Raw genomic sequence first — 19,478 nt, 5'->3', positions numbered from 1 at the left:
TAAAAATGGAGTTTGGCCTGGCAGCGAGGAGGTGGAGTCGCGGCTCTTGTAATTTTCCAATGGGATGGCACTTGCCTGGAGCCACCATCTGTTTGCAGGGCAGCTCTGAGTGCTGGGCATCTGATTTCAATAAGCCCGGAGAGCGGTCCTGGCCTATAGCACATTAGCAGCAGGCACAGCTGCTCTGTCTCCACACCCCACAAGCCCACGGAGAGTTGGTCTCGTGGCGCCGTGGTCCCGCGTGACAACAGAAGACAGTGGTTGCTGTTGGACCCTGTCCAACCCTGCAGAGGTCAGCTCTTGACCCAGAGCCTTCTGGAGCGTAGAGAGGCCAGGCTGGTATTGTTCTTTATGATTCGTTGTGTTGTCTCAATTAGAAAAAAGAAATCTATGGAAGTCTGGATGCAGAATTCTCAAGTCTGGAATTCCGCCCACATATGGAAAACAAGACTCTCTCACGGAAACAATGCCACTGTGTTTGTCACCCACGGACTTGGGGATGCGACCACAGAGAATGATTGGCGCGTCCTCCCAGCGCTCTCCGCCTGGGACTGATAAAGGGCCATCCCCGAGCCCAGCCGCAGTCAGACCCCAGTCCAGCGACTGGGGCAGCAAGTGGCGCTCACTGTCTAATGGCAAACACAGCCCCGCCGCTGGCAGCCGGCCCGTGCTCACTGCCATTTTGGCTACTTATCAGCAATAAGATATTTTATTTCACAATATTTAGACAATGAACACAAGAACATAAACAAGTTAATTATTTCAATGTTAATAAGGAAAGCATTCCCTTCATCTCCAGACCACATGCGTGTATTTCAGTGGAGTGAGCGGGACACCCTGGGCTGCTGGCTCTCACAGGCCTTGTTAAGTGGGCAGCACTAGACTTCACCTTGCCCTCCTCCAACCTCTGGCCCTCCTCTGGCCCCCACAGTGCTGCCTTCCCCCTCCTCTGGGCTTTCCATCCTCTCCCGGGGCTGCCTCCCAGGACCCTTGGGGGCTCCCCAGGGTCGGGCTGCAGCTGGGCCACATGGAGCCCTTGTGTGAATTAGCAGAACGGACCCTTTTCTCAGGCAGAGTCAGCTCTGTGCCAGGGGGATGGTGTGGTGAGCAGAGAGAGCCCTGACTCACCCCCTCGGCTAGAAGCTCTGTGCCAGATACAACCGGTACCACCGCCATGGAGACGGACTGCCCACAGCGCCCTCCCGAGGACTGGACGGGGCTGGCTGTGGCCGGGGCTGACTCGCAGTGCCCGGCCCGGCCCCTGAATTGTTGCACAGGCCCGGAGGGTCCGCAGGTACCCCTGGGCTCCCAGGCGGTGTCAGCAACGGAACGGGGAGGGGATGTGACATCTCTGCAGGGCAGCTGGGCGCCCGTCTTCACGTCCACCCAGCTGTTGTCTGCGGAGCTGTGGGTGGCTCACCCTGTGCCAGCCTCTTTCCCACACCTGTCATCTCCGGCCGCCCCCTCTCCTTTGTCTCCTCCGCTCTCTATCACACTGCACCTGCACACAGCAAGCACTCCAGCTCCCCGCCTCCCCGCCCGCAGCCCACCTGCTGGCCTCTCCCCGCCCACACACACCCTTTGGGGAGCCCTTCTCCCCAGCCCTGCGCTCCTCCCCAGCACCCTGAGAAGTGGATTCCAGTCCAGGTGTGAGAAGCTGGTGATGCCACCCTGATCGCTCCTGAGTTCGCGTTTAAGGGAAGCCTCCTGGAGACTCACTGTCACCAGGTGGCGGTGCCTAGAGTGGTGCCCTGGGCAGAGCATGTCGGGGAGCTTCACGGGACCCCCTAAATCAGTCCCCGCGTGTTCATGCCTGGCTGTCACCGAGAAGCCTGGTGGGAAGACTGACTGGTGTCACCCAGCTTTCAAATCCAGTAAGTGGTTGAGCTTCTATCGCCCAGGGGGTGCCTTCCCCAGCCAGGACAGCTAGTCCTGATCAGTAATAGTCCTAGCGCTTGCCCAGGAGCCGGGAGATGGTCAGAGGGAAAGGAATACATCTGTTGATCTAGAGCAGTGATGGCGAACCTATGACACGCGTGTCAGAGGTGACACGTGAACTCATTTTTTTGGTTGATTTTTCTTTGTTAAATGGCATTTAAATATATAAAATAAATATCAAAAATATAAGTCTTTGTTTTACTATGGTTGCAAATATCAAAAAATTTCTGTATGTGACACGGCACCAGAGTTAAGTTAGGGTTTTTTCAAAATGCTGACACACCGAGCTCAAAAGGTTCGCCATCACTGCTCTTGAGTGCTCAGCTTCTCTTCCCAGCCAGACCCCATGGCTGCTCTGTGCCTTTAAGATTCCCCATCTCACCGCCCTGCATGACTGCCTCATGGCGCCCTGTCCCCTGTCCAGTCACTGTTTGTTCCCCCACATTCTGTGTGCACAGCAGACACCACACACACACACACACTCACACACACAGGTGTACACGTGCCCTGGAAACAAAGATGCTTCCATTGCAAAACCCTCCCTCTGGGATGCCCACCCCTCCTTGCTTCTTGCCCGTCTTGGTAAAAACTCAAAACTCACTTTTTTGTTTGGCCAATCTCTTCCGAGAGCCGGGGTTCAGTGGGAGCGCAAGGTCAGTGGAATCCATTGTTTGTAAACTTGATCAAATCGTATATATTGTGAGCTCTGCCCTCCACTCACCTGCTGCTTCCTGAGCCTAGACACAGACTGGGGAAACCGGCGGTGGGGCCAGCTCCTAATCTGGTGCCCTCGGCTGGGCTGGCAGCCCTGGTTCCTGTGCCCGGGCAGCCGAGTTATATTAAGGAAGAACAGTGTCGGCCTGGCAGCCTCTGCCAGGCCCCGAATTCCTGAGGGGTCACAGCCTGACTTGAGGTCGGCCTGGCCGAGTGTCTCCCGCAGCGCTGGGCAGGCGTGGGCGGTTGATAAATATCGTTCGATGGCAAGGGGTGACGAAGACCCCAAGAAAGGGCTCTTTCTTAGTTGCTCGCTACTAACTTGCCGGGGTGTTCCGGATCCTGAGAGGAGCCAGGGGGCCCAGGGTCTGAAATAAACAGCCCCAAGGCCTAAGGCCCTTGCTGACAGTGCCTTTCTGGGAATAGGTTCTTGATCGAGTTTCTGCAGGAAAGTAGGCCTGGGCTTAAAGCAGGGTCTGTGCTGTCCACAGCTAGGAAGCAGGTGGAGTACACGCAGCCTGGTAGTGTTGGTAATTGCCTCTCCCAAGGCAGGGGCTGAAGGGGAGAGAGAGTAGGCCTGCTTTGTGGTATCTGCTGCTTTCTGAGGTGTAAGTACTCCCACTGTGGCCAACTGCAAGCTTCCAGTGTGACCTCATGAGTGTGGAGAGAAGAGACGTTCCCAGTGGAGCAGGAGTGAGCCCGCATGAGCTGCTCCAGCCCACCCTGGCTGCAACATGGCCCGGGATGAGAAAGGAGGACTTCCTTTATCTTTGGAGCATCTCACCTTCTCCTCCTGTGGACCTTTCAGATCTCAGATGTGCCATGCCTTCCTCCAGGAAGCCTTCCCTGCCTGCCTGATATGCCCTCTCAGACAGCATACAGCGTGTGGCTCTCTCAGGGCCCTGATCGGAGCGGGACCTCCCCTTCCTTTGTGTGGTTCTTGGTCACTGTCCTCCTGACCAATCTGCAAGCCCGCGAGGGAGGGAACTGTATATGGTTTTTGTCCACCTGTCTCACCAGTGCCTAGCACAGCTCCTGCCACAAAGCTGGTGCTTGAGAAATAGCTGATGAGTAAAGTAGAAGGAAAGAAAGGAAGAATGGGAGAAAGAAAGAGGAGAAAGAGAGAAAGAAAGAAAAGAATGGAAGGAAGGAAGGAAGGAAGGAAGGAAGGAAGGAAGGAAGGAAGGAAGGAAGGAAGGAAGGGAGGGGAAGGAAGGGAGGGGAAGGAAGAAAAAGAAAGAAAGGAAGGAAGGAAGGAAGGAAGGAAGGAAGGAAGGAAGGAAGGAAGGAAGACCTGAGTTGGGCTTTGCTGCTAACTCTGATTTTAGATAAGGCACTTCATTCACTAGTCTTCTTTTTTTATTTCCCCCTCTCCCCATCATATATTTAAAATCTTCCCCATGCAGGATTTCTCATGATTCTCTCGATGCTAGGATTCTGTGGATCTTTGAGTCAGAATGGTTGTGCAGGTCTTGAATATTTGCAGCTGCCTCAGCAATGTCTCTATTTTTGTGTGTGTGGTGTGTGTGTGGTTACGTGTGTGTGTGTGTGTGTGTGCATACGTGCATGCGTGCGTGTGGTGGAAGGTAGACGGGGCAGTCAGAAGAAGCCTGCAAAAGGGGGAGAAGTACATTTTATAATGAAAGGCCTTCATTCCCTTTTCATGTCCGAGGCTCCCAGGTCATAGAAGAATCCTCCTGACCCTGCGGCATTAGATCCATCCCAGCGATTCTTTGCCCGAAAGGCTAAAGGCTTCCTTGGAATTAAAATGCAAGTAAAAAGGGCTAATCAGCTTGTAGGTCCCTTGCAGGCAGGTCTGAGTCGTAAATGTCCTAAATGCAGCTAATGCCCAGGGCAGGGCAGTGCAGTGAGAACTCAGTAAAAACGACGGGATAGTTCGCCTGAAGACAGACCTCACTTTGGCAGTAAGTACTGGTTCTAATTAAGAACTTTGGTGGGACCCAAAGTTCCTCCATTTTTATGTGTTTACTTAGGGACATATGGGCAGACACAGCTTCAGAACACTTTATAAGTTTGGTAGCTTTGATCACAAATGAGACAACCCTGCAATTACTTCTCCCTGAGTCCAGCCAAGCTAGAGGGCTCTTGTCTCTGGCGTTTCTTTCCTATCCTGGTCCAGCTCTTTTTGGCCAGGCCAATGGCAAAAGCAAAGCTGTGGGCCCCTTTCCCTTGTGCGGCATAAGTTCATGCCAGAGACCATGGCTTTGTCGCTTTTGTGACCACTATGAGAGGGGAAGCCACCTCCAGGCCCCGGTAAGAAAGGAAAGGAGCCCTGGTCTGTGCAAAGCATGACACTGACTTTGCATGTGACGAAGCCACATGGAGGCAGCGTGGAGAGAATGCCAGACATCTGTGCGAGTGAGTTTTAGCTGCCTGAGAATGCCGTGACGGGAACAGACCCTGGAGGCGGGGGAGAGCTGTCCCGGCCTCAGTCCTGGGTCAGTGCTCAGGAACCCGGGTCCAACCTGTCGGTGCAGAAGCTGTTGACCTGTGTAAGAACTAGCAGGGGAAGATGGGTTGTGGCAATGCCAGCAATAATGACGAGAACACTGAATGTTTTGAGGCTATGTGCCTGGTGCAATGTTACCCATTTTATAAGCATTATTCTATTTAATCATCACAGCCGCCTTATTATTACCCCCAACGTATAGGTGGCTTAACTGAGTTATCCCACAAATGACAGGTAAATCACAGTGATACTGTGACATTGAACCTGTGTCTTCCTTGTCTAGAGATTTCCTCCCCGTGTCTTAAACCCCATTTCCCTTTCCTCTCACTTTCCAAGGACCTCATACTTTAAAATACCCCCTTGAGTCATTGACTGATGTTTGAAAGTTGACTCCAAGGTTTTATTAATATAATGAGGACAGCTGCCATTTGTTGAATGACTTTTATGTGCCAGGTACTATGCTGCTACATATATTCTCTCATTTAACCACTACTTTGTAAGGATGTATTGCTATTACTCCAATTTTATAGTTCAGGACACTGAGCATCAGGGGGAGTTTATATAATGTATTTAAAGTCCCACAGTCAGTAGGAAGGAAGGCCCAAGGCCAGCCTTTGCTTGCTCTGTTGCCTGTGCGTGGTCCACGGCCTTCTGACCGAATTCGATGGCTACTAAAAGCAGTCACCTCTGGGATCAGCAGCAGCCGAGCATCATCGGCCATGCATTGCTTATGAATGAAGGGTCAGAGGTCACTTTTTGATGGCGTAGAAGTTTGACGGTATCAAACTTCTGTGTACCAAGCAGAGGACCTAATGATCAAAGTGGGCCCGGTGGCAAGTTGGCAGGCAGGCTTTGTGAACAGAAACTCACAGGGGCATGTCAGCAGCTCTCTGAGGAAGCAGAGAAGGGATGGTCAGCTCGAGGTGTGACTTCCGAGGCTGTGTGATGGACAGCCTCATCACCTCAGCCCTACGAGGCACACAGGGCCCAGGCAGCTCTGAGAAGGCGTCTGCGGGAAAATCTGTATTTTCATGGACTGAGTCAGGGCTAAATTAAACATTAGGGTAATCCACCACATCTGAATTTCATCGCCATTATATCATTCTTCAGACCTTGTAAATGTTTATAATGATATTTTTGGTAGGTTGGAGTAAGCCGTCTACATCTGAGGTGTATTACTTTAAATCTACATTTATAGACTAATAAAATGAGGTATTGGCCAGCTCGTCTCCTATAGTCATATCCTCATGAGTATCCAGGCAGCATAATGAACCAGGGTTATGAGTAAGTGTCCTGAGGTAGCCCTGAGGGCACAGGCCCTAAAATATCCATACGTGTCATTGGTAGGAGGTGTGGGGATGACCAGACCTGTGTGTCTGGGACCAGGCATTCCCCTCTCAAGAGAGGCTCAACGATCTGCATCTCCTGGAAATCTGAGGCCTGGGAAAAAGGAGCCATGGCCTACACCCCCCTCCCCCATCAGTCTCGCTCAAGAACTGGACATCAACATCCTTCCTGTGAGGTGGCACTGGGGGCTGACCTGGAATGGGCTGAACATGAACGATGCATTATCACAGGTGGCATTACAAGAATTACTTTTTAAACGGAAGCAAAGGGCCAGTGTTTGACACTGGATCAGAGTGTTTGGAATCAAGACTGTCTTGGAGCCATGATTTTCCTACTTATCTCACATAGACCCAACTCAACAGGTCTGTTCAGGACAGTCTCTGCCTGGCCTTCCTAGTGGCCTTGATCCCTCGCTCACTCCTGGGAAATGATGGTGAAAGACCTTCCCAGTTCCTTCCCCAGGAACTACCGTGAGCCCCTCGGGATGAGCTGACTCAGAGATTCTCCCCTGGAGGTGGCTGCTCTTCCCTCCCAGGCCCCTCCCTCTATACGGAACCAATGGGAACTCACCTCTCTTTCCTGACTCCTCTGTTCAATCACACATCTTGGGCCTCTGAGTCCTCCAGCTTTGCTCTTTATACTGAATGTTAAAGTCCACAGCTGGCTCTAATCTACAAGGCAGCCGGCCCCCCAGGTACGTTCATGCTTGAGAGGAAGCTGCACATCCAAAGTCCTGCTCCACTTTGGGGTCAGCTTAGCTGTAGGGGTGGGGACTCCAGAAACTTGCAATGCAACCCATGGCACGCCTCCTCCAGGAAGCCTTTCCCGCAATGCTGCATCCCACTAATCTCCTTTCCTAACGTCTGTAGTTTCTTTGCACCATACTTATCAACAATCCATTCGTTCAGCACACACTCACTGAGCTCCCACCATGTGATGAAGTACTTGGTGAGGACAGAAGTTCCCGCCCTCATTCTAACATAAGAAAACAAATAATAGAATGAAGTACTAAGCAATAAATAAAGTTGGGTAAAGGAGCAGAGTCTACTGGTGGCAGTGTTTGGTGGGGTGGGAACAGACATTTTAAACTAGGGGGTCATCTGAGCAGACCTAGTGGTGAAGCAGATCTGTGGGTAGGAGTGTCCTAAACAGAGGAAACAGCATATGCAAAGTCCCTGAGATAGTCACAAGATCAGTGTGTTGAAGACATAGCAAGAAGGTCAGCGTGGCTGCCGCAGAGCAGGCAGGCAGGATGCAGACTGTTGGAGAGGGTGTCAGCGCCAAATCATATAAAGGCAGGGCTTCTCTACCTCAGCCCTGCTGATATTTTGAGCCAATTCTTTGTTGAGCGAGGGTGGGTGGGTGGTTATAGCCCTGTGCATTGTAGAATGTTAAGCTGCGTCCCTGGACTCCACTCATTAGATGCCAGTATCACCACCACTACTATCCTACCCTCCACCCCACCCCCGCGCACACACACACTGTGACAATCAAAAATGTCTCCAGCTGTTGCAAATGTCCCCTGGGGGTGGGGGGAAATTCTCTCCTAGTTAAGAACCACTGAACTAAGTCCATGATAAAAATTTGGATTTTACTCTATGTGTAATGGAAAGCCGTTGGAGGGTTGAGAGCTGGGAAGTAACATGACATGACTTGCAGCTCTAGAAGGGCACTCTGACAGCTGTTGGGTTAAAGGCTGTGAGGGAACAAGGATGGAGGCGGGGAGACCCAGGAGGAGGTTCCCGTAGTCGTCGGGTGAGAGGGGATACTGGTTTGGACTAAGAAGCAGTCGTGGGGTGGGGAGAAGTGACTGGATTCAGAATTTCGTATGAAGCCACCAGAACTTGCCGGTGGTTTGGCTACGAAAGGTGATGAGGAAGGCAGAATCAGGGATGCTTTCTAGATCTGGGGTCGGAACAACTGAGGGAATAATGACGTCATCGAGACTGAACTGAGACGTGAAGAATAGTTTGGGGGTCAAAAATCCTACATTTGAGATGGCCATTAAACATGCACGTGGCCATGGATGTTTGGATGGAGATCTAGAAGTTGTAGGTCGTGTTTAATGTCTGGGGAGCATGAAATCGTCTACGAAAAGAGTGATACAGAAAAGAAAGGATCCTGGAGCGGCTCCAGGGCACCCCACTATTTCGAGGTCAGAGGAAGAAGAAGCTAGCAAAGGGGGTGGCGGAGGAGGCCAGTGAGAAAGAGGGACATAAGGAGAGCTCCATGTCCCCAAGGCATCCTGGCCCCGTCACTCCATCTGCCTGAGACTGTCCTCAGCCAGGTCACCACGCAATCGGGGAGCTCCTTGGGCATTCGTTTGTGTTCAGCATCACCGACCACTCAAACCCCAGGATCTAAGCAACCGGAAGACTTCACAGACGTCACCTTGTTTAACCCTGACACTCACAAGTGCTATTAGTCCCATTTTATAGCTGAGGAAACTGGCAACCAGAGAGGTGTGGTACCTCACCCCCCATCCCTCCCGGGCCTGGCACCCTGGGGAGTCTGATTCCATGTTCAGGCTCTTTCCACGGTGTCCTTGGCCAGGGGCCCACTCAATGCCTAGCACAGGCCTCCTGCCCGGGAGGGGCAGGCAGGAGCGTGGATTGCTCGTGTAGGGCAAGTGACTCTTAAGGTCCCTCAGCCACCACGGTCCAGCATTGGCACCTGGAGTCTGACACTCCTCACCTGGGGCTCTCACATCTTACCCTTGTCTACGGCCAAGGTGTTTCCCCATCCCTCAGACCATGGTCAATGCAGCAGCCCATTCAGCAGGCAGGGGCGATATTATTAGTCTTATTTTCCAGATTCAGAAACAGGCTCAGAGGGGTTCTGTGACTTGCCCACATTACACAGCGAGGAGAAGGCTGAGCCAGAAATAAGTCCCTGCTTTCCTGAATTGCAGCATGACTGTGTCGAAATAAAGAACCCATCCCTGACTTAACCGTTATTCTGTCTTACACACAACTTTCCCAATCCATAAAAGAAATAAGCTTCCGACAGGTTTGTGGACTTTTCCCAAGCCCAAGCATGGCCAGTCCAACTTCTGTCCATAATCATTTAAGAAGCTGAAATGACTAGAGTTGAACATTTAAAATTTTAAGATTACTTTTTTCTTTTTGCTTAGTCATAACAGTGCTTTTAAAAAGAACCTTTGAAACATATTTGTTGCTTTACTAAGTCCTCCACTTTCTGACATGCCCAGTTCTTTTTCAGAAAAAATTAAAAACAACAATGCTTAAAAGCCCCACCCCCCAAATGTTTTCTTCCATCTCTAAGATACAGAGAGAGATGCTGACACCCGGCCATGAAATCTGGAGTCAGGTTTTGGTGTGTGACCTCCTCACAGAGGAAAAGGAAAACATTGTTAAAGGTTCACACTTTCCCATCAAAGGGCAGACACGACACCCTTGAGCCCGGACGAAAAGAAGGTAATTCGTTTCGTGCCTAGGAGACATTCTTGGCGGTGTGTCGTGTCCGGGGACAATTGATTCTGTTTGTCATTATGAGTTTCAGAAAGGGTGGACATACACTTTCCACCCCACCCCCCCTTTTGGGCACAGAAAAACTAAGTTGGCATTTGCTTTTCCCTTCAAAACAAAACAAACAAAAAAACCCCAAAACCACCAAGGTGCAACAGCGATGAATTCAAATAGCCTCTTGGCTACTTTGCTTGCCGTCCACTCAGGTTCAATACAGTCCCCTGCGCGGAGGGGAGGGGACTGGGTGTGATGTGACACACGTCTCTCTTCTGCTGTAAATGTTACTGGAAAGGTGCAACTGGCCTGATGACAGTGTTACCGGGAACAGTGGCCTGAGCGGTGGCAAGGAGAGAGGGATACTCAGACGAAAATGACACTAGAAACAAATCTGTTTTCTCCCCTTCCCTCCCCCGACCCCCCACCGCCCGGTAACCTCAAATAGAGCTGCCATAGCTGCCTAGACAGGAGCGTTGGTACTTTGGTTGGGACTGGAATTCAGCATTTGAGATGTCACTAATAATCCTCTCTGAGTCCCGGTGGTGAGCATGGGGCCCGGTGGGAGGGCGTTTCACAAGGGCAGAGTTGGAATGAGCCCCAGGGGAGCATGGGAAATGCAGAAGAGGGGAGAAGGGGAAGCTTTCTTGTTAAAAAAGAAGCGGGGGATTGTCACTGCTGATCTGCCTGCAGGGGCTGCGTTAGCCAGGCTCTCAGGAAAAGGGGACAGGTCACCTTTGTGGCCCCCTCTGGGTGTGCGTCACTCTTTCGCACACCCTCCCCTGGGAAGGGAAGGTCGGGCCTGGGGTCAGTGACAGGCTGCCCCTAAGTTAGGGCTGGGGTTAGGATTAAGGTTTGGTCAGCTCCAGTGTCCACACCAGGAGCCTAAAGCTGTTTATAGGAGGGGAGAAGCTTAAACGGCCCCCTTCCCCGCCCCCCACACTGCAGCAGCCTGGAGCCTCCCTCATGAGAAAATGGTAGGCTCTCTGCTCTGGGCAGGGACTGCTTAAGAATTTGACAATGTCAACACTTTAATGGCATCTTAGCCCTGCTGTCCTTACAAAAATATACTGAGGGGAAGGGATTCGATTTGTGGGGATGGAGGCTCCTCCCAGAGCGACTGCACCCACAGGAGGACCAACACAGTTATCCCCATCCCAGGGCCCTGGTGCCCCTCTGCCGCCCCAGCGGCGGGAGGAGGATGTCTTGTGCCCCTTGGACAATTGCGGTCACGGTCGTGTCCGGGGGCCAGAATCAGAGGAAGGTGGCTCTGCAAGAACGAAGTGGGAGGAAGATGACATGGAAGGTGGGGACAAAGGCCAGATATGATTATTGTTTTCTTGCTGGGTTTGCCAGAGAACATCAAACCGCAGGGATGAAAGCGTTTAGGGAAGTCATGGTAGTGATGAAGTTTCGTTGTCCTAAAGAAGATAGAGAGAAAGGAGAAGAAGGAGGACAAGGCAGAGGGGAGGACAGACGAGGACAGCAGCTCTCACTGACTCGGGGCCTCCTTGGTGGCAGGCACAGTACCAGCCACACTGCACACTTTGGTCAGTGACTCTACACGCCAGCCCTGCGAGGGGTCATCATTCTGACCTTAGACACTGAGGCTTAGAGAGCTTGTTGCCCAAGGTCAGACAACTGGGAGCCACAGAGCTGGCACTTGACCCCGGCCTCTGAGCTCTGCCTTTTCCTAAGCCATGCTGTCACCCATACCAGTAGCTTGTAAGCTTTTTTTTTTAACCACGACTCACAGTGAAAAAATACATTTCCATCATGATCCAGTTTGCACATGTATATGTGTAACATATATACAACTGAAACAAGTTTCATGAATACTTTCCCCGGCTGCATGCAATACCCACTAATTGCTGAAAATCGTACTCTGCTCTCTTTCATTTAGAGAGAGAGGGAGAGACCAGTAAATTGATTCCACATCTCCATATGGGTCTTTGAACAACATTTTCCTTTCCTCTGGCCCCTGACAGTTGATTTGAAATGTTTTCAACTCCCTGCTTGATCTTGTTGGATGCCGGGCCGCATCTTTGCTTCTGAGGCATGTTGCTAATTGTGCACTCCGGACCGTCCCTCTGGTCAGGGGCCATCATCAATCAAATATTTCAGAAATTACAAATATCTGACAGAGACGCTCGCTTGGAAAAGAGTCCGTCCAGGAAACCATCCAGAACACATAACCGCTGATCTCAGGCCCCGACTAGTAATATTTTAGGCGGTTGATGCATGCTTTCGCCAAAGCAGCTATTCTCTCTGTTTCCAGAACCTAAAGGTCTCCTCTGTTCTGATGGGGCAACGCACAGTCACCATCTAACACTAAATGCCAAAGGACAAGAAGAACGCGAGGGGCGGTGGGAGATCTACCAACCCACCACCAACAGCAGGGCTGTCTTTCTCAGTTTTTGGTGATCACGCTTGCTTTTCGGGGGTGTGCGTGTGCCTCCACCCTGCTCGCAGATTTGGGGGGTGATGTGGTTTCGACAGCGAGGGGCAGTGCCAGGCTTGGCTGAATCAGATGTAGGTCATGGAAAGTGAAGCCCAGATCAGGTGGCTCGGCGTGCGCCGGCCCTGATGAGCCGCGGCCACGGTGACTTCACTGAGAGCAATGTGCACACTAATTGAGAAAACATGTTCCTGTGATGGCCTCATGCAAAAATCCAGTTACGAATTTTTTTTTTTAATTCCTAAGAATTCCTTGAATATTTGCCGTGCGTGTCTATACAGCCTCCCGGAGTACTTTTCCTTCTTACTGAGAGGAGCTGTGTTTTTCTGCTGAGGCCCAGGTCAGATTTTTAAAGGGGTAGGATTCTGACAAGTGGGCACAAGGACACAGACCTCGGGAGGAGCAGGGAGAGGGCCAGAGAGGAGAAAGGTCACCTATAGCTTCTGTCCGTTTCCTGGGGCAGGAAAAAGCAGTCGAGCTCAGGCACTTGCTCCATCCGCCTCTTAGTAAGGGCTTTCCAGCGCCCTCTCACTCACCCTCACCGCTGACCTCTGACACTGACCTTATGGTTCCCTTTTATAGATGAGGAAACGGAGGCTCAGAGGGGTTAGGGAATAAACTGATAAAATCTGTCTGAGTTTGGGCCGGGCTCCTTCTAGTAAATCTACTCGCCTGCGGGACGGCCCCTCCCCCAGGAAGCCTTCCTGGAGGGCGCCTCATCATGGAGGCCTCTCCCTTCTCTGAGGTCTTATGGCCACACAGTCAGCACCTCTTTGGCTGGCTCCCCTGATACGGCTCTCAATTGCTCCGAGTCTAGTTGAGATGGTAAAAAAGCCTGCTGATAGGTTCTGTTGGTGCTACACGGATGTTTTGAAAGTGAAGAAATTATACATTCAACCTCAGAGTCTTGACTTTTCTCGAAAGGTTGGAAGATCTGGCCACACTGGACTTATCACCGTGCAAAGCAAAGGGGACACACGGCCTGTCCCCTTTCCATGGGCCATGCCATTTGTAGTTCACTGCACCCCACCAGCCTGTGGCCTTACCTCACTCACATGCCCTGACCAGTCCCTAACGCTATTTTAATTTCGGCACCACAGCAAGCTCCTTGGGCAGGGTCATGATTTACATTTGTCATGACTCCCCTGGTTAGCATGTGATAGAGATGCTAATTGGGAGGAGGGGAGTCAATCCAGGGGCCTGATAGCTGGTGGACCTCCCTCCCCAGTGGAATGGGGCTGTCCCCACTTTGGCTACAGGGATATGCAATTCAGCAACAGCTGCCCAGCCCCTCACCTTGGCATGGAGAGCGCAGACGCCCTGCTCTCGTGGAAAAGCTCCCAGCCTCCTTCTTCCTTCTCCTGGAAATTCCATAAGACACAGAAAGTCCTACAGACACCAGTTGTTGGAGGAGGAGGAGCTGCTATGCGGGTAAGGAACCAAACACTCTGAAAGCTGCCAGGACAAATGGCCCTCCTCGAGAAGTGCCTTATTTAGAGAGCGTTGCATAACGTTTCTGAAGTACGAGTCTGAGGGGAAGCTGCCTCGGAAAGAAAACCGCCGGAGAGTAGCCACGGGTCGCCTTTTACCAAGATATTATGAAGCAAAGAAAACGCAGATGAAGAGTTTGGTTAAAATTCTATGTAAATGAGAATGTTCATCACTGAAGGTCAAAATATAGACTTAGAGAATGAAAGGTGGTATTGACTGACCTGAAGTGAAGAGGCATCAAGAAAGGTACCCTCCCCCCTCCTCAAATCAGTCCTGCCGAGGGAGAACAGGAGGGGAAGGATCACGTGTTGTGGAGTGCCCACTGTGTGTCAGGCCGGGCTGGAGTCCCACCGGCAGCATCCCCACTGTGCACTGCAGCCCGGCAGAGAAGCTCCTACTATTCTCTCTTTTCCAGAAGAGCAACTGGGATCAAGAGATGCTCTCCTGCATCTCTGTCCCCTGGTGCTCATCTCCGTCCTCTCTGCTCACCTGGTCCAACATCCTTCCTGCAGTCAGAGCCCAGCACGACCGCTCCTCCCTTCAGAAGCACAGTCCTAAGGGGGCCTGACTCTCTTGGCATCTCCCGTCTCCGCGGGGATTCAACACAAGGTTGTGGCACCCCAGTGTGTTCACCACCGAGCCTGGTCTGCTCAGGTCCTAACAGGGGATGGCATGTCACCGGAGTGGGCAAATGAGATACTCAAGTCACTGTAACCACACCCCAGAGCCACAGCGATGAGGGCCTGAGACAGCACCTCCCTGTACCCCACCTGGGCTGAGCACACCTGGCTTCCACCAGGCAGTCCTCCTGGGCGCACCCTGGAGCAGCAGCAAGCAGACAGGTGATACGTACCACTGACCCTGGCTACTGACCCAAGAGCTGAAGGAAGACGGCACGGCAGCCCCTCTGTACCGAACAGCAAATACTATGTGGTTCCTGGGAAGGTCCCGTCGCTGCGGGCTGTGACTGCCCTCCACGTGGCAGGGCTTCTGTGTGGAGCTCGGGGTGTTCCTTCCCACGGCGTCCAAAGCCAGACCCTCCGCACCTGCAGAAGCCACCACAGGCGCTGCCCGAACATCGCCCTCTGCTGAGCCTGGTGGCGGCCTTACAGGGAAACCCTGACTGACTCTGACTAATTCTACTAGTACTGCTCATAAAAATAAAAGGATGCTCCACAAGTGGAAGGGGTTGGCCAAACTCTTGGGCAATTCAAAAAGCATCTGCTAGTCCCACCTGACAGACCACAGTCTCCGCCAGTCTCCTCCTTACTGGGATCTCACTAGGATTCCCAGCCTTTTTTTTATTTTATTACTTCATTACAAGTCAACTCTCCAAACTCTATCAGCCCTACCCCTTTGGTAGTTTTCTCTCTCCTACTACTTGGGGGTGAATAGCAAGTAGGCCTCCCTGTAATATCCTCCCAGACACTCCTTTTGGCCCTTGGCACTATGAATAACCAAATGGTTCACACTGCCCTCCAGGGAGAGGTTGGGTCAGAGGTAAGGATCCTGTGAGCTGTTCTCCTTGAGAACAAGCCCAGCGCTAGAAGCACCTAGAAGCACCGTCCCTCCAGGGCAGCATTGCCAGCCTCCTTTTTTCACTCCAATGTCACATTATTGGTTCCCATTTATCCTCACAGCTGGGGCCCAGGTGTATTACTTTGATAGCAACATGCACCCACGTGGCATTAAGTGCTGCCAGTGCCGGGGAGGGTCTGCTTCCTCATCCTGTCATTTGGGGAGGAACCTCCTGGTGCCACAGTGTGACCCACTTAAGGAAGGAGGGGAGGGTCTCTGCCCAGAGCTGCGGGCACCCCGGGCAAACAGTCTGCCTGTGTTTTTAGTAGCAAACAGCACAGACAGAGGCCGCCTCAATCTAAACCCTGCTGGCCCTTCTCCCCATTCCCTCTGGTTTTGTTTTCCTGTGGCTCATTTGCAGTCACACTCCACTGACAGAAGGCAAAGGATGAGGCCTGGTGGGGCGACAGCACTGACTTTCCTGCCAGTGGCTTCCCGGACCCTGAAATGCTGAGAAGTTCAGTGACTTGCTCAAGGGCACAAAGCTACTTTCCCTCCTGTTTCAAAACTCAGGAAACAACCACAGGAAGTTACCTAAAATACAGGAGGAAAATATCAAGAGATCATCCGACGATGTTGCAGTCTGATTCCTGCTGTGTCGAAGGCCAGTAGTCTATGGCGACTTCTCAAGAGCATGTAACATAGCCCCTAGGAGGATACAGGAAGCGTCACGGAGCACGGAACTCTTCTTCGTTGTACGCTGTCATCATTCTGGTCTTGGCCAAACTTTGTGGCTGAAGGGCTCTCCGCCTCGGCTCACATAGTGACAGTCCTTGTGCACATCCACCCAAAGGCCGGGGACCCCGGGCCTCAGTGTCTCCAGCCGCGCTTCTGCCTCAGTACCATCTTGGCTTTACTGCTCTTTGGAATGAGGATGTTAACAGTTTCTCCACGGCCAGGAAGCAAGTTTCCTGGGAACGGGTTGGGGAAGGGTCCTCCATCTCCATGCGTTTGCTTCCTGCCCCCACCGTATGCTGTTCTGTAAAACTGGTCCATCACGGAGCTGGTTTCTCAGACCAGCCAGGCCTGCGAGCTGACGGTTCCGCCAAAGGTTTGTAAGATCAGAGGCGCCAGTCACAGAAAGACAAACCCTCTGGGAACACGGGTTGTTTGCTCAGAGATGTCCAGACATTTTAAGTGAATCCCCTGCAAGCCTGCCACTGCCTCCCGAGAGCAGAAAGTGTTTGCTGCCAGCAGAGGTCTCCAAGACTTACCTGCTCTGGGCCCTGACGTCCCTACAAGGTCTTTTTGGGAGAAGACAAATGGTGGGGCCTCTGGTGCCGGGTGTGGCACCGATGTCTGCGTGGGCGACTGCTCCATGCCCGGTCCGGAGGGGCAGGAGCGCGTCTCCTTTGCAGCTTCTCTGGGGCTCCATGCAGCTGCGCGGCGAGGGGCACTCCTGGAATGTGCAGCAGGAGCGCTGCTCGCATTTGAAAGTGAAGTGCGGTGGTTCTCATCAGTTTCATCTCAGCGGCGATGAGAAACTTCCCTGAGGCTGCAGCCCTGCCCTGCCCTGCCCTCCCTGCTGCTGTTGCAGCTGGGCCCCCTTCCTGGCCAAGGCACGGATTTCTCCATGCAAGAGAGAGCGAGAGAGCGGAGTGTGAAGCTTCATCCCCTCCGCCCTCTGGCGCTCTGGGTAGGAGATGTGGGAGGGCAAATGGGAGAAGGTGAGACCCTCACTCTGAGAACTGCTGAGGGTGCAGTGCTGGGATGCCTGCCCTGAGTGGACCCATTTCCCAATTCGGTAGTGGGGCTGGGCTGCTGCAGGGGTAAGGCGGCTGCCCAGGGAAGGCGTGGCACCAGAGCTGGTTATAAAATCCTCTGTTACTCCTCCAGTTCTTTCAAACACGTGTCCCCATGCCCCAGAGACCCGGCGCCTCCTAACATGTTCCCCTTCGAGGCTGCCCTTTTTTTCACCTGCATACAAATATGGGGAAAGCCTGGGGGAGAGGTTTGGTAGCCTGTGCTGTTAGCCCCGCCCCTCTCCAAGGACCCAAGTGCGGGGAACGCTCATTTCTTCCATGTGTCCATGCCAGCAGGGCCAGTCTCAGCCCCCAGACCACTCTCACTGCCCCCCCTCACCCCAAACCTCTGGAAACGCTGCCTGTCATGGAGTGACAGTGGGGTTGCCCAGGTTGCCATGTGACTTAGTCCACAGAAGAGACCCATCCGGATCTCAAGTGGACTCTCTAGACCAGTGGTTCTCAACCTCCCTAATGCCGCGACCCTTTAATACAGTTCCTCATGTTGTGGTGACCCCCAACCATAAAATTATTTTCGTTGCTACTTCATAACTGTAATTTGGCTACTGTTATGAATCATCATGTAAATATCTGATATGCAGGATGTATTTTCATTGTTACAAATTGAACATAACTAAAGCATAGTGATTAATCACAAAAACACTATGTAATTATATATGTGTTTTCCAATGGTCTTAGGTGACCCTTGTAAAAGGGTCGTTCGACCCCCAAAGGGTCGTGACCCACAGGTTGAGAACCGCTGCTCTAGACTCTCTCCTGGGGCTCTGCAGAGGGGGAGTTTCAGGCGCAGAGCATGAAGCCCCTGGAGATAAGTTAGGGTGGGCCCTCCAGCAGGATCCTGACTTTGCAGAAGGCAGCTGGCGGCACATGTGGGGGAGGAGGGGCTGGCACGGGCAGTGGGTGCGCCCAGAGGACGGAGCCAGGACATTAATCAAGGGCCTTTTCTCCAGGATGACAGACAGGGTAGAGGCACCCCGGCGAGCACTGTTTTTGCTTTCCAGCTGGGAACGTGCACTAAGTTGTTCTTGAATACCCACGGCACCCAAAAGGCTTTGCTGTAATGCTCTTCAATGCACGGAACACCCATAAATTATCCTTCCCACTCTCACAACTTCCAACCTGGAACAACTTGGAAAAACCAGCCTAGCAAGCAAGCTCCTCTCAAATCTCAGTTCGCAAGAGAAAAAGTTCAAGCAGAAAGCACCTTCCAGGAGAATCGCAGAGATTTTTGTTGTTGAAAGAATGAGGAAAGTCGTAATGGAACAGCGCAAAGCCTCTTGTTTGCCTTGGCTGAGCGATGCCGCTCTCTGCCCCCTGGGTCCTCAGTCTTTGCTGCCTGGACCAAGGCGCTGGCCGCCCCACCCCTCCGGGCCAGCTTCTCACACACCTGGCAGCAGACAGCCGGTGCCCAAGAAGCCCGGGCCGAGCCTCGGCGACCTCGGTCGGTGGGGGCAGCTTGATGGAGGCCCCTCGGCCCGCAGGCTTCCTCCATCAAGCTCCGGGGGCCCTCCCTCGTGAATCCCAGCCCTGCAGCCACGCGCAGAAGAGCCCACAGACACTTGCTCCGTTCCTGGCAAGGTCCAGCGCGCCCTGCCCTCTGGTCCCCTCACCTGGGGAATTTCCAAACTCCGTGCACAGCCCAGCCGGCGCGCGATGCACTCGCCCTCCGCCCTCCCGTGCAGACCACGCTCCTCTGGTCCAGGCGCGCTCCCCTCCCGCGTGCATCCCTCTCGCCTCCCGCCACCCCGCTCACTCGCTCTCCCTCACTTGCACGCTGTCCCCTTCTAGCCCCGGAGCGGATCGTCCCTGGCACCGCCACCCACGCGGCTACTGCAGGCGCCAGGGTGGCCTCCGGACTTCGTGCCATTGGGAGGCCGTGAACTCCGCCACCGGAAAGACCGCAGCTCCCCACGACTTGCCCGCCCGCCTGCCGAGACTCCCGCACCCCAGCACCCACTGGGGACGCTCTTCTAAGAAGCCTCGGGGTGCACGGAGGTCTGGTTCGTGGGGCCGGGACGTCCCGGGAGCCCAGCCCCGCCGGCCCCGGCCCGCCCCGCCCCCGCGCTGCGCCCTCGCGGGGCTAGCTCCAGCCTCCGAACTCACCCTGCGCGCTCGCTCCGTCCCTGGCGCTCTCTGCCGAGCGGGAGCGCCGAGCAGCTTTTACACTCACTGTCTGAAATCCTTAGCCCCTCCTCCGAGACTTCTCCTCACTCCAAATCCGTCCCGACTCCATCGCT

The 19,478-nt window shown here is 53.1% G+C and overlaps 1 protein-coding gene across 1 annotated transcript in view; it reads right to left on the bottom strand.

Moving 5' to 3' along the window:
* NGF (nerve growth factor) overlaps positions 1-19,383 on the bottom strand; it is a 49,005-nt gene extending 29,622 nt beyond the window's left edge. The window contains exon 1 of the mRNA XM_006092469.2: positions 19,345-19,383. The gene's annotated coding sequence lies outside the window, so the exon portion shown is untranslated. The remainder of the gene's footprint in view (positions 1-19,344) is intronic.
* Between the last annotated feature and the right edge of the window lie 95 nt (positions 19,384-19,478).

The sequence above is a fragment of the Myotis lucifugus genome, unplaced genomic scaffold (genome assembly GCF_000147115.1).
Source record: "Myotis lucifugus unplaced genomic scaffold, Myoluc2.0 scaffold_101, whole genome shotgun sequence".
Classification (NCBI taxonomy): domain Eukaryota; kingdom Metazoa; phylum Chordata; class Mammalia; order Chiroptera; family Vespertilionidae; genus Myotis; species Myotis lucifugus.
This window is presented reverse-complemented; position numbering and strand designations above follow the sequence as displayed.